General features: G+C 35.5%; 1 pseudogene; it reads right to left on the reverse strand.

Moving 5' to 3' along the window:
• Positions 1 to 6,263: 6,263 nt before the first annotated feature.
• Positions 6,264 to 7,091, reverse strand: LOC109271816 (protein archease-like; annotated as a pseudogene).
• Positions 7,092 to 9,884: the final 2,793 nt, after the last annotated feature.

A 9,884-nucleotide genomic window follows, 5' to 3' on the forward strand; every position in this document is an offset into this window, starting at 1 on the left:
AAGAATATCATCTCTTGACAGAGAAATGTTCAAGTCTTTTCTTAGCCACTTACTTCTTACATGATCTTGGCTAGGCTATTTAATATCTTAGATTCTCAATTCCTTCATCTGAAAAATGGAAATAATTATAGTATCTCCTTGTAGAATTACAAGGAGAATCCAGTGACATTATATGTTAAATTCTTAACATGTTGTAAGCACTTAATAATGGAGAAGTATTTTTCTTATATAGTCACAAATCCACAAGCTGTTTGACAACTTTTAATATTTAACTTTTTTTAATGCTTAGGTCAGGACATAGACAAAATCAATTTTTAGATGGGGCATTTTCATATCACAGAGAATCAGATACAATCAAGTTTGCAAGCATGGCACAAAGATATCAATTCCTTACATGAATAGCATTCTTTCTTTGGTTCTTTTTCTTTTCTTTTCTTTCTCTTTCTTTCTTTCTTTCTTTCTTTCTTTCTTTCTTTCTTTCTTTCTTTCTTTCATTTCTTTTTAATGTGGACAATACACTTTACTACTCTTGTCCTAGGAATAAAACATTGCAGAATTATAAGTTCTGGGTCTCTCAGTAAATTCTTTTAAAAATATTTGGTTTTTATCCTTTCGTCAATTTTAAAAGAAGTACATTTTGAGGTAGGAAGATGGACACATGAGAGGAGATCCATTGTCAAGATCCCTCTGTTAGTATTTCAGGGAGTCTTTGAACAATATTTATACCTAAGAATACAGGGAATGAATGATAAAGGTGATCTTTCTAAAATGATTATCTATAGCTGCCAAATTGACTAAGTCTTTCAATGTTTTTCATTTATTCAATAATAAGATTCAAACTTTTTAGTATATGATTATTTTGATCTGCCCTCTGTTGATTTTTCAGGCCCATCCCCATCTTGTGTATAGTGAGAGTTTAACTAAACTATATTCAGTTTCTCAAATGACCAAAAGCACTTATCTCCCTAGTCCTTACACTTGGGGAGCTGATGAAAACATCCCTACTGCAGAGCTGGGGATGATTCTTTTCCAGAATGAAAATATGACCCCATTAAGAACACAGTCATTTTCAGTCACAAGCAAAGAAGTTGTTTGGAAGGTAAACTTTCTGATTTTCCAGAAAGAGAGGCCCAAAGGAGACAAGCTGACCTGAGAAATGGAGAAAGGGAAGGAGAAAAGGCATCGGAGTTCCTGGATCTAGCCATACACTGTGTCAAAACGATCCTATCTTCTTCCAATATGCAGATGACAAATATATTTCTTGAATTTGCAGCTATACTATGTTTCACACAGATTTTCGTTTGTTTTTAATTTTCCCTCAAATATCCTTAAAATGGGGACACTAAACTTGGTAGGAAGAAAAATCCCTGGAGAAGCTTGCTATTGACCGATTTATACCTTCACTCCTAGAATTTCTAATGTAAATGCTTCAGGAAAGAACACAGGAATTTGCATTTTTAAGCCAATATCCTGTGTGTCTCTTATACATCTGAGTGTTTTCATACCTCAAGGAAAACTAGCTTTAAGGATTAAGAAATTATATGTCTTGGTAGTGCTTGAAAAACATCAACAGTGATGCTTAGTGCATGCAGATATTAGGTCTTCTCATCCCTGCAAGGAGACATGCAATGAATAAATGTTGCTTTACTCACTCAGCTTACTGAAAATATGAAATCAATGACTATTCTTATAGAGGTATCTCCTCTGATCGATGATCATTAGTGGTCTTTACCTAACACTCTATACCAATGCACACTAACAAATGATCATTGAAATGAATGACTTCATATTGTGCTAGGTGCAGGACAGCTGTTGCAGAATCTTCGAATGTGAACTTGGACTTCTCGCTGCTGATAGCTGCCGTGGCCCGTGTCATTGCACCATCTGCTCTGCTCTCACGCACCAGCAGCTGCCGTTCTTGCTTTGGCACCATCTGCCTGGCTATCTCGGCGTCCCATCTGTACCACTCCTTGGCACTGCTAAAATTACAACACATTTCCCCTCTACTCCTAAATAGAGGGATTCCTGAGTCATTTCTCCTTTTAGATTCAGGGAAGCCCTTTGTGGAACATGTCGAGGGCTCACATTAAAAATCCCTTTCTTCTCACACTTCAAAATTTCATACTAGTAATGACTTTTTTTTTTGAATTTTGGGGGAACTCAGTCTGGTTTGCCACCGCAGAAATGCAGAGCTTCACAAATGCAATTATAACAATACTTGAATGATGATGCCTGTCCTTAAAATCATCATCATCATCATTATCATATAAAATAATTTTAAAAACTCAAAATATTTTACTGTGTATAAAATAAGAGACCAAACTCTTAGGGACATTTGCAATTTATAGTTATAAACAAATATGGTGACTGTATGCTTATTACATATTTGCTCAACAAACAAATATGCCTATAAATATTGTACTACTCCTATCAGTAGAAAATATGATATTTTTAGAACATGAATTTATAACCCAGTCTGGAAAGCATAAATTTATGTAAATCACTGATATATAAGAAATATAATTGATTAAAATCTTTATTTAGAAGAGCTAACCCCCTCCGGCTCTTCTTCAGTGCCCCTCTTTATCTCTAGAGGCAGATGATCCCCACCTGCTCAAAATGGGAGTTTTATACATGGAGAAATTGAACAAAAAAAAACTTTGGATTTACGGATGCAGAATGAAGCACAGAGCAAGGATAAATTATAAAAAATAAATAAAAAGAAGGCATGTTACATGGTAATCTCTATGTAGTAAATCAGAATTCTAATTCTAATCTTCCTCCCTGCTCCTAGAATGCCAGCAGCCAATTCTGTCCCTTACTTTTTAAATTAAAAGATTATTTTTTCCCTTGGGGTATGTGTGTGTGTGGGGGGCCTCCACATTGTGATGTTTAAGGTGTTTAAATATTTTTTAAAGAGAAAATCATTGTTCTTACACAAACGTAATTATGTCATATCAAAAACCAATCTGGACTTAGTAAGGACAGATTTTTATTCAAAAAGATTATTATAAGGGAGAAAATGAGACTTTTGCAATAGGGGGAGAGACCAGAACTAAGTCAATTCAATTACACTGAAGCAGAGGGCTGTAGGATTTTTAAGGGCTGGGGTGAGCTAGAAGAAAAGTACTGGACAAGATTGGGGGGATGTCATAAACCATCTCTGTTTGCTAATTAGTTTTTTTTTTTTTTTCAAAATAAAAATAAACTTCTCACATCTTTATGACAGAAAGTAGTTTTATAACTTGGAGCAAGTCACCCCACCACAATTAAGCTCCTACCTCTCACAGAAATAGGGAGACAGGGGTGTTATCTCTTTGAAATGATTAAAAATAATTCTGGTAAGAAAAGGATTCTTTGTTATCTAAGCACATTACATAGAAGGTAAAGAATAATCTTTCCTAATGGAAAGGAAGGCATTAACCAATAAAACAAAAGAGGAAGCCCGTTGGAACTGAGCAAACTTTGTAAAAGCATTTATCTATATCATTGCTTCTACTCAGATTCAGGTGTGATAGAATAGTTTTACCTTTCTTTCTATGTTAATTGCTCTATATGCTTTCATATTTTAGAACAAACTGAAGCTTTAAGGTAAAAGTATTCTATTTCTCCTTGAAAAAAGAACGTATACACATGTCAGTGTTGTTCCTCATATAAACTTCATAAACAATACTATTTATAACTTCTAATCAAAATATCCTAACTTCTACCGTACAGAGAAAAACATGGAAGGTAGGTAAATGAGAATTGTCACATGAAAACATGTTAAGAGATTAACTGAATACATGTAACTGTCAATGTTGAATTTTATCTGAGCACCATCTTCCTGGAATACAACAATACAAGAACCACCCCTCCCCACTCTGTGTGTTCTGAGAGGACGCTAATCACAAAGGACCATCCTGCTCTCACATATTTAGAGATAAGACACTTTTCCCCCTTGCTCACAACTCTCATAACATTTATGACTCCTTTGTTTGCTTGCCTCTGTAAAACCCCAGACTCATCCTTTTGAGATTTTCCTCATCCTTCTCTCCCTATTGCAATAGAGTGAATAAAATTAACTCTTTAATTTCTCTGTGCATTTGCCTGTCACATAGCACACTTTGCATAGTCATGTGCATCCCTTTTATAATAATTTGTTCATGAATTTTGGTGGTAGGAAGACATTTCCTACTCACACAACGAAAGTCAATGTTCTTCTTGATTATAGACACACAGACTCAAGTGTATAAATACACATATAGAGTTTACAGCTGCAATTCTGTAACTTCAGCCTCGGGTCACAAGTAAACAAACAAAAACTCTCACATTCCTTCACTAGAAGGCATGAAATTATTCATTTATCTGAGCTTGCAAATAGACATATAAATGAAAATAACTAACAAACTGGAGTCTCCATCATGTCCCACCTAGTGGAAACCAGATTTCTATCCTCCATCAACCAAGAACACCAGACAATAAAACTGAATTTTCAATTATTGTTACCACCCACCAATGGGGAATAATTTACTGGTTGTGCATGAATCAGAAACAAACAAACAAAAAAATCAGAAGAGGGGAGGGAGAAAGCAAAAGTAAAAAGGGAGTCATAAGCATTAAAATTTCTTTGCAGTTTGGAATTCACTTTGGAAAACAAGAGAAGCCATACCTGGACTTAAGCATCCCATGAGATACCCTTCTCCATCAACACGGTTTACCTGACCCTGACAGGTAAACCCCTGGGTATCTAAAAGATAAGCCACTCTGATGTGTGATTACTCTATGGTCAAGTTTACCAGTGGCTAAGCCCCGCCCTTGCATACTGGCTTCCAGTTAGCGTCTGAAGGGCTTCATTCTCCAATATGAGCTGACAGCCGTAGATCAGCAAATATTTTGAGCATAAAAATAAAAGGTACCAACACCAACAAACAGGGAAAGTAATTATAAAGTAAAAAGAGCCAATTCAGTTTACAGTTTAAAAAAAAAATGGTGAAAAATGACTACATGTTATGTAAACATGCTCCTTGTGTTATCTCATCCACCCTTACCAGAAGCAGCTTTGAAATGATTTACTCAACAAACGCAAAGGCAGAGATTTCCAAATGAGGTTTACGAGGTTACAGAGGCAAATGCAAAAAAGAGGTAGGCAGTTCCAAATTTTGAGGGAAGTGATTTTTTAACTAAGAATATAAAATGTTTCATAAAAGCTATGAAGAATCACTGGGGGATCCTGTATGGGATATGATAACACATAAAGCGGGTTCACAAGTATTGACATTATTGAAGCATAACACATTGTATGTTTGCTTTGTGATTTTCTGATGCTTATCCTGAGCTTAAAATAAGTCACTTATTTTAAATAATGCTTAAAATAAGTCACAATCTGCCTGTAAGTATTTTTTGTAAAAGTTAGAGCCCATCATTTTTTGTTTGTTTGTTTTTTTTACTTTGAAAACACTCAAGTCATTTTTAACATGGTTTTCCAGCGATGAAGAAATTAGGTAACTAAAAAAAAAACCAAAGAAATGTAAAACAGTTATTTTCTTTTCTAACTATATAAATATAGTGGCTTTAATATAAAATCACATGTTAGAAGGAAGGGCCCATTTGTAAGGGTACTGAATTTTTCTCATGGGAAAATAGAACAGTGTCTGTATACTAGTGCTTTAAAAACTCCTGAGAGAGAGACAGAAACTCAAGACTCTTTCTAGAGAAGTCTTCCAACTGTTCAACTATAATTATTTCTTCTAAGAAAACCAGGCGGAATTCAGGATGGCTTTGTCCAACAGGAATCTAAAACACAACCTCTCTTAATGTACATATAGAAAATATATGTGCTAACCAATTTGGAAAAAAAGCAAAGTCCCGGTTGTAGGATTTCTCAAATTGTTATTATTTTTTTTTCAAAATGGATTCAATTATGCAAGGTTGAGTATCTCAGGCTGATGCTTACATCATTGATCCCTTTGAGGACCAGTCAGGGTGGCTTATGTTCCATTGGAAAGGTAGAGGCACCTGCTTCTTTAGCAGGGAACTAAGAGATGAGATGCCATACTTGCCATCTGAAGAATTCCTTAAAGTTGGAATATTTGGGTAACGTGAACCAAGGCTGCCCCTTAATGTTCCATTTCTGAAAGTCACACTTTAAGTTAAAAGTTCTGTTCTGAAAATCTCCATATATCAACAGATCATAGTATCATGGTATCTTTTTTAAAAAGAAGAGGGGAAAAAAAAAACAGTTCTTCATAGGAGGGGGGTTTTGCTGTTGTCTTTTTGGTATCTTAAATGTCAATGATCACAAAGACTTCTGGCTTCTCTTCATTATAGACTTGCATCGCCAAGTAGGTTATTGCTTTGATTTTAGTTCCCTGAGGCTACGTGAACAATAAAAATTCTTCTCCCCACCCAATTGACTGTAATCTGAAATTTCTTTGATCGTATGAAGTGCCTTCACTTCCCAGGGTAAGAAGAATTCATCAGCACCTAAAGCCACTCATCCAAAAAGTGAATCAGAAGAGAGTGTAAGTCATCTCCTTGGTTTTCTCTTTCTAGAGTTTGGACAGGCTCCACAGTCCCAGTATCTGTCGTGTAACCAAACATGGCCATTGCACATTGCTCAAATGCTTCCTCCAGAGTATCTCCAAATGCATGTAATGGGACATCTGCTGTATGATCCATATACTTGTACTTCCCAATGACTGGAGGATACTTGGCCTTGATTGCCTTCTATTCTTCCATCAAATTATAATCTCGAATATCTTCCTCTTCCTGTACCATAATTGCAGCATTGTACACTCTCTTTAGCCCACTATTTTCATCTAGATTCTGGATTTTGAAGATCTAGGTAGTACTGATACTTGTGCTATGTAACCCATAGGGAATAGCCTGTCCATTTGTCAGGCTTGGTGAAGGCTGAGGGAAGAGGGGTATCTGGGGAAGTACAGGAAGTAATAAATAATTCTCTAATGGTCAAACAGCAAGAAGTGAACTAGAAAGGACTCAGATCAGGGCAGAACTAGAAAGGGCAGAAAAACTGGAAGAATGTTTTTCTTACATTTATATTAAAAATTAAAATTCACTAGTCTTTGAAGTTTATCATTTACTGTTTGAATTTTTCTGGCAGAACACAAAGAAAAAATTCAATACTTCTGAGTGTTTCCCATTTTCTGAAATGAATTGGGTTTATTAAAAAAATAATTTATAGCACTGAGCAGTACTATTTTCCTTAAGAAACAATATAATTTTTTAGCTCTTATATTATTTGGAGTTGCCAGGTTTATTTTTCAATAACTGCTAAAAATAATAAGATGATCTGTGATTAGTAGTAAAATGTGTACATTAGTCTCTGGTTTGCTAAAGCTCTATCATTGACTAGAAGTTTGTCCCCTCATTCGCTTATTTTTTTTCCTAACAACACAACTTTGGGACTGTGGAGAAATGCTAAAAATTCAACATGGCATATTGTTCAAGTAGAAAATTTGTGGAGCATATATTCCAACTTGTTTATTTTAAAAATAAGAAAACAAAAGTCTATCTTGGCTAATTCAGAGAAAAGTCATAAATAGGTATCTGCTTTGGCTATTGATCTAACAGTCTTTATGCTAGTGGCTCACATGAATGGTTTGGTTCACAGAAATGAAACTATTTAGAGAAATGAAGTCTGGAGATCAAGTGAGTTGCAAAATTTACATTTTGTCAACTGTGTCTACTAAGCTTTAAAAACAACTTTAAATCTTCCATCTACTATTACTATAATTTCATTACAGATAAAAATGTTAACACCAACAGCACATGTCAGCCATGTTAGAAAAAAGAACACTCTTTTATATTTAACATAACTTATTTCTATGAAGGCCTCAATACATTGTCCTTACTTGTTTCTCATTTTGCTGTTGAGTAGTGTAAATTTCACACTGAAATATCACAAGTCCGAGCACACACATTTAGGAATCATTTTAAGTGGTGTATTACCTGCATAGAGAAAACAGCTTAGCTAGAGTACATAGAAGTTTCAAGTTCATTGCTTTAGGATGCTCTCAAAATTTCATGGTAATCTACTTCCAGTTCATATACCTCAACATGGATTATCACCCTGTCTTATTGACCTCTTGTGTCACATTCTGCTTTTTGTCCTCATTACTGTATCTATTCCCGAAGCCATGAAGTCATTGTAATGCAGTCTCCATTCTCAGAGGGCAATTGTTTTGTTCATAACTATGTCTTCATCATTTTCTACAGAATTGGCATTCACACCTGGCACAGAATTAGCATTCAATCAATGTCCATTAAATGAATGAGTGCATCATGTTGGAAGACACCAAATCCTGTTTATGTAATAAATACACCTGTGTCATGTTTACTTATTCATGGTATTTAATCATCATTTCAAACTAAACTTTCCTGTATTTTTCTTGATACCTTTCTTCTTTCAGGTTGTATGACCTCTGATGGATACTAGATTTATAGTAATGATGATGATAAAAATAACTAGTATTTGGTGTTTGAAACTGATCAAGATGCTTCAGACACATTAGAATAATGTAATCACTAGAGAAACCCTGAGAGGTGGGTATTATGATTACCTGTGTATAGAAATGAGGAAATTAGAGCAAAGGGAAGTTAAGTGGCAATTATCCTAGTGAGAAGCAGCCACAGGAATCAAACCCGGGCATCCTCACTCCAGTTTACTTCTCAGCCATTCTATCCTACAGGCTTTCACACCCGTATTTGCTTCTGGTAACCCTTTAATTTCAGATTGAGCTATTGCCTTTAACTCTTCTTCCCAAACTTTTGTTTTTTGGCAGAATTAGGCTCTTCTCCACCTGGTTCTTAACACAGCCTTACTGATTTCTGTCACTCACCTGGTAAACTTTGCAATATTCTTCACCAACTCAACTGATAAACATTTGCCTCATGTCCCATTTTAGTTCCCATTCCACATTAACAAGAGATACATTTGGTATACAGTTTGAGGGACAGTAAAAGAATGGATGTTGCGTATGTTTTAGGCAGAGATGATTTTGTTGTTGGGAACCCAAACTAAAGTTTACACAAACTACCTTAAGTGCACACTGGGAATTGATTTGAAGCAGAAAATAATTCTCTTTATAACCCAAGGACAGGAAATATGGCTGGGTATCACAAGGAACTAAAGTTGAGAAATTAAAACACACATATTTGTATAATTGTCTATGTATCAAGAACCTTTCCAGAACTTCATTTCAGGTTGAGTTGGCCAAGGTCAGGGGTGTTTATTCCCTCATCTCCCTCTAAGAAAAGTTTTCATGAGTTGTCTGTGTTCCTATACCCAAGGCCACAGCTTCCTATTAAGATAGCCCTTTCCCCATGGCTCTCTTTCTCACTTTCCAGCTTCCTGTAACTCCACTTTCCCCTCATGAATTCAGGCTAGATGTGATAAATTTACTTACTGTTACTGGTTATTGCATTGTTCATAGTGGTCTCTTTACCCCTTCCCCCCCCCCCTCCAGAAATTCTCTTTATTAAACTCTTTTCAAATTACCCTAGTTGAGAATGCCTTCTGTTTCCTGTTGGTCCCCTGACTGATACAAATTAATGATATCTAAATCTCTATAGTAATCTTTTAGAACGATTCAGATGATTTTGGCACTTTGCATTGCTTAGGAATTTTGGGAAGGGGTTATGAGTGCATTTTATCTGTCCTTTCTCTGCCATTTATGTTTTAGGCAAAATGTTTAAACACGTTTACTTCTGAGAAAGAAGGGACAGACTTTTATACCTCCAGCTTCCTCCTAATATCTTCCTGAAAACTGGAGGGAAATTACAAACCTTTAAGCTGGAGATAGAAAAACTGGATATAGAGTTAAAAAGGGGATGGGATTAGGGGTTTATAACAGTTACTTCCAAGATGGCTCCAACAATCC

This window comes from Panthera pardus, unplaced genomic scaffold (genome assembly GCF_024362965.1).
Source record: "Panthera pardus isolate Hobbes unplaced genomic scaffold, ASM2436296v1 HiC_scaffold_17, whole genome shotgun sequence".
Lineage (NCBI taxonomy): Eukaryota > Metazoa > Chordata > Mammalia > Carnivora > Felidae > Panthera > Panthera pardus.